A 5,873-nucleotide genomic window follows, 5' to 3' on the forward strand; every position below is an offset into this window, starting at 1 on the left:
ATTCATCAGTTCCCATTTATCCTCAGCACATGTTACTTCTTCAAAGAACCCCAATAAGTTGGTTCAACATGATTTCCTACTCAAAAAACCATGTTAATTCTTCCTGATTACCTTGAATTTTTCAGAGTGCTTTGCTATTTTGCCTTTCATAATAGCTTCTAACATTTCCTCTGTGACAGATATTAATATAACTGACCTGTAATTTTATGCTTTCTGTCTCCTTCCTTTTTTGAAAATGGGGGCTACATTTGCTATTTTCCAATCCATTGGGACCTTCCCCCAAATCTAGGGAATTTTGAAAATTGAAAACAAACGGCTCAACTTTCTCACTATCTATTTCCTTTTACACCCTAGGATGAAGTACATCAGGACCTGGGGACTTATCAGCGTGCAGTTTCAACAATTTTCTCAGCATCACTTCCCTCGTGATTGTAATTTTCTTGAGTTCCTCGCCCCTTTCCATTTCCTGACTTACAGCTATTTCTGGGATATTACTTGTATCCCCTTAGTAAAGACTGATGCAAAATACCTGTTCAGTTTTCCTGCCATCTCCTTATTTTCCATTATTAATTCCCCAGACTCACTTTCTATAAGACCAACGCTCACTTTGTTAATTATTTAAAAAAAAATATCTATGGAAACTTGTATCATCTGTCTTTATATTTCCAGCTAGCTTCCGTTTGTGCTTTAATTTTTGCCTTCCTTATCAATCTTTTAGTCATTCTTTGCTCGCCATGTCCAATAGCCATACTTCGGTCTTCGGGGCTTTGAGTCCCTCCATGCCAACAGTATTCGCCGCCGGGCTACCAGGGAAGCAACGGCCAAGATGTCGGCCTCCTTCTCCTCCTAGTCTCCCGGGTCCTCTGACACCCCAAAGATTGCCACCTCAGGACTCATTACCGCCCCAGTTTTCAAAACCTGGGCCATGAGGTCCGCAAATCCCTGCCAGTATCCCCTGAGTTTATGGCACGACCAGAACATGTGCACGTGATTAGCTGGCCCACAGGCGCATCTGGCACACTTGTCCTCCAGCCCGAAGAATTTACTCATCCAGGCCACCGTCATGTGGGCCCGGTGCATGACCTTAAACTGGATCAGACTGAGCCTGGCGCATGTTGCGGTCCTGTTTACTCTGCCCTGAGCTTCTGCCCAAATACCGTCCTCCATCTCTCCACCCCCCCCCCCCCCCCCACCCCCCCCGCCCAACCCCCCACGAGCTCCTCTTCCCACTTAAGCTTCAGGTCCTCAGTCTGTGTATCCTCTGCTCCCATTAGTTCTTTGTAAATATCTAAGACTCTATCCTCACCTACCTCTCCCGTAGAAACTACCCTGTCCTGCCTCCCCTTTGGCGGGAGGCATGGGAAGGACGGCACCAGTCTGCGCACGAAGTCCCGCACCTGTAAGTATCTAAAGTCATTCGCTCCCGCCAGCCCAAACTTCTCCTCCAACGCCCTCATGCTCGGAAAGCTCCCTTCCAGGAACAGATCACCCACCCTCACAATCCCCGCCCTCCGCCACAGTCGATACCCACCGCCCATGTTCCCCGTGGCAAATCGGTGATTGCCGCAGATTGGGGTCCACACCGATGCTCTCACTTCCCCTATATGCCTCCTCCACTGGCCCCAGTACCGCAGAGCCACCACCAATAAAGGGCTGGTGGAGTACCGCGCCGGCGGGAGCGGCAGAGGGGCCGTAACCAGGGTTGCTAAACTGGTGCCCCTGCACAAAGCAGCCTCCATCCGCTCCCACACCGACCCCGTACCCACCATCCATTTCCTTATCATCGCTATGTTGGCCGCCCAGTAGTAGTTGCTGAAGTTCGGCAACGCCAGCCCCCCTTCCCCTCTGTTCCTTTCGAGCATCAGCTTCCTCACCCACTGGGACTTCCCTGCTCAGACAAATCCCAGGATAATTTTATTCAGCCCCTTAAAAAAGGACCTCGGGATGAAAATGGGGAGACACTGAAATATGAACAAGAATCTCGGGAGAATCGTCATCTTAACAGTCTGCACCCTCCCCGCTAGTGACAGCGGGAGCGCATCCCAACTCCGAACCTCCTCCCTCACTCGTTCCACCAGTCGGGACAGGTTGAGCTTATGCAACTTGCCCCAGTCCCGTGCCACCTGTATCCCCAAATATCTAAAGCTTTCTCCTACCAGCCTGAACGGCAACCCTTTCAGCCTACTCTCCTGCCCCCTCGCCTGAATTACGAACAACTCGCTCTTAGCCCTGTTCAATTTATATCCTGAAAACCGGCCAAATTCCCTCAGGGTTTCCATGATACCGTCCATCCCCGCTATTGGGTCCGATGCGTATAACAGCAGGTCATCCACGTATAACGAGACTTTATGTTCCACTTAGCCCCCCGGCCCAGCCCTTTCCAGTCCCTTGAAGCTCTCAGAGCAATTGCCAGCAGCTCTATGGCCAGCGCAATCAGCAGTGGGGAGAGAGGGCAACCCTGTCTTGTCCTGCAGTCTGAAGTAATCTGGGGCGTCATTCTCCGCCGGTGGGAGTCTCCGTTTTGCCGGCGCCCGGGGGTTTCCCGACGGCGTGGGGCTGCCCCACAATGGGAAACCCCATTGACCGGCCGGTGTAACGGAGCATCCCGCCGGCGGTTCAGGGCAGAAATGTGGCGGGGCGGGATGGAGAATTTCTCTCCTGATGTCGTCCTGTTCGTCCTTACACTAACCTCTGGGGCCTGATATAACAGACTAACCCAGTCAATGAACCCCTCCCCGAACCCAAACCGTCCCAGCACCTCCCACAGATAGTCCCACTCGACCCGGTCAAAAGCCTTTTCCGCATCCATAGCTACCACTATCTCTGCCTCCCTGCTCTCCGGGGGCATTATAATCACATTAAGCAGCCTTCTTAGATTGGCTGCCAGTTGCCTACCCTTTACGAACCCGGTTTGGTCCTCTGCAATTACATCCGGTACACAATCCTCAATTCTAGTCGCCAAGATCTTGGCCAGTAACTTAGCGTCTGCGTATTTTTTTTTTTGTTTGTTTTTGGTGTCAATGAATTTTATTAAGTCAGATGTGATGATCATCGGGATTGTAGAGTTCACTCATCATCCGATAGATGTAGGAGGGAGCATTTCCCCCGATGTTAGAGATGAACAAGGTAATGAGCTCGGGAGGAACATAATCGAACACAGGGCAGTGAGCGCTCACTTTGCAGAGAATCTCACCTTCTGTGAACGGGAGCACCTCCTGCGGTGAAACAAACTTGTGAAATGTATTGTCCTCATTGGGAAACTGTGGACACAGTTTAAACATGGCAGCACAGACTATAACGGGTGTGGAGTGGTGCCTTGCTGCGAGGGCCAGAGTATGAGCTCCATTCACAGCTCACAGTCACCCATTAGCCAAGATGGTCTTCGTGCCAATGATCACCTTATTAACATGGGACATGATGGCGAAGATGGCAGCATCAGTAATGACAGTTGTTTCAATCCCAGCTGCAGACAAAGTGACAGACATCGCGTGTCCCTGGCAGTAGGGGGCACACTCAGCGACGATTACGTGGAAGCTGCATTTTCGAGCTGCATCTTTGAGAAAAGCTTCAACAGTTGGGGAGCGGCCAAGCATCATAATCGCCTCGTTGGAGTGGATGTGTTCCAGGGCCTGCATTGCAATGCTATCCATCGTCCCCTCGAGCTCCATCAGAAGTTCGTTAATTGCTTCAATGACGTTAGTTCTGAGAAGTGGAAAACTCACACTGAAATCTTCGCTTTGACTGCCCGAAGTCAGCAGTTTGTGCAGTGAATCCTGGTCCATCTCCTCACTGCAGCCTCGAAGCCAGCCATATTCCTCTCGAATAATCTTCATCACTCGCCGGATAATGTTCCCCACACTGGTCTCGGAGGGCTGGGCGCTCATCAGTCTCCGGCCTTCCGTCCGGATCAAATCCAGCAGCTCCCCTGCGCTGCTCCACCGGCTGTGCGCCACCAGCTGCTGCAGGAACCCGGTGGTTGTGGCCGTCACGTCCCCGGAGCCACGGAGCTCCCCCCCGGGAGAGCTGCCCGAGCAGCAGCGCCGCGCGCTCCCCCACATCCGGCCACTTATCGTCTGCGTTGATCAAAGAGATTGGCCTGTAAGATCCACAAGCCTCTGGGTCTTTATCCTGTTTCAGAATAAGCGAAATAGTGGCCTGCGACATCGTCGGGGGTAGGACCCCTCTGTCTCTTGCCTCGTTAAAAACCCTGACCAGCACCGGCTCCACTATCTCGGCAAACGTTTTGTAAAACTCCACTGGATACCCATCCGGCCCCGGGGCTTTACCCGACTGCATGACCTTCAGGCCCCCCAATACCTCTTCGACCCTAACCAGGGACCCCAGTCCGTCTACCAATCCCCGACCCACTCTTGGGAAGGTCAGTCCATCCAGGAATCGCCTCATCCCCTCCGGTCCCCTGGGGGGGTTCCAAAGTGTACAGCTTACTATAAAAGTCCCTAAACACCTTGTGCAGCCCTGCCGGGACCCCCACCAGATTTACCTCCCCATCCGCTATTCTTCCTATCTCCCTAGCCGCTTCTCTCTTCCTTAGTTGTTGTGTGAGCATTCTGCTGGCCTTCTCTCCATGCTCATATATCGCACCTTTTGCCTTTCTACGCTGCTCTACAGCCTTAGAGAGCTAAGAAGAGCCAGGAGGGGACATGAGAAATCTTTGGCAGGTAAGATCAAGGATAACCATAAAGCTTTCTATAGATATGTCAGGAATAAAAGAATGACTAGGCTAAGAGTAGGGCCAGTCAAGGACAGTAGTGGGAAGTTGTGCGTCAATTGTGAGTTGTGAGGAAAAAGATAATGTTGTCAAGGAGAATACTGAGATTCAGGCTACTAGACTAGAAGGGTTTGAGGTTCATAAGGAGGAGGTGTTAGCAATTCTGGAAAGTGTGAAAATAGATAAGTCCCCTGGGCCGGATGGGATTTATTCCAGGATTCTCTGGGAAGCTGGGAGGAGATTGCTGAGCCTTTGGCTTTGATCTTTAAGTCATCTTTGTCTACAGGAATAATGCCAGAAGACTGGAGGATAGCAAATGTTGTCCCCTTGTTCAAGAAGGGGAGTAGAGACAACCCCGGTAACTATAGACCAGTGAGCCTTACTTCTGTTGTGGGCAAAATCTTGGAAAGGTTTATAAGAGATAGGATGTATAATCATCTGGAAAGGAATAATTTGTTAGAGATAGTCAACACGGTTTTGTGAAGGGTAGGTCGTGCCTCACAAACCTTAGTGATTTCTTTGAGAAGGTGACCAAACTGGTGGATGAGGGTAAAGCAGTTGATGTGGTGTATATGGATTTCAGTAAAGCGTTTGATAAGGTTCCCCACGGTAGGCTACTGCATAAAATACGGAGGCATGGGATTCAGGGTCATTTAGCAGTTTGGATGAGAAATTGGCTAGCTGGAAGAAGACAAAGGGTGGTGGTTGATGGGAAATGTTCAGACTGGAGTCCAGTTACTAGTGGTGTACCACAAGGATCTGGGGCAGGATTCTCCGCAATCGGCGCGATGTTCGCCGACCGGCGCCAAAAACGGCGCAAATCAGTCCGGCATCGCGCTGCCCCAAAGGTGCGGAATTCTCCGCACCTTGAGGGGTTGAGCCCTCACCTTGAGGGGCTAGGCCAGCGCCGGACTGATTTCCGCCCCACCAGCTGGCGGGAGACGCCTTTGGTGCCCCGCCAGCCGGCGCGGAAATGACTTTGCCGTGCGGCGCATGCGCGGGAGCGTCAGCGGCCGCTCACGGCATCCCCATGCATGTGCAGTGGAGGGGGTCTCTTCCGCCTCCGTCATAGTGGAGACCATGGCGAAGGCGGAAGGAAAAGAGTGCCCCCACGGCACAGGCCCGCCCACGGATCGGTGGGTCC

General features: G+C 51.9%; 1 pseudogene; it reads right to left on the reverse strand.

The window, feature by feature from the left end:
• Positions 1-3,007: 3,007 nt before the first annotated feature.
• LOC140387298 (translation initiation factor eIF2B subunit beta pseudogene) lies at positions 3,008-4,058 on the reverse strand (annotated as a pseudogene).
• Positions 4,059-5,873: the final 1,815 nt, after the last annotated feature.

Source organism: Scyliorhinus torazame, chromosome 12 (genome assembly GCF_047496885.1).
Source record: "Scyliorhinus torazame isolate Kashiwa2021f chromosome 12, sScyTor2.1, whole genome shotgun sequence".
In the NCBI taxonomy this organism is placed as follows: Eukaryota; Metazoa; Chordata; class Chondrichthyes; order Carcharhiniformes; family Scyliorhinidae; genus Scyliorhinus; species Scyliorhinus torazame.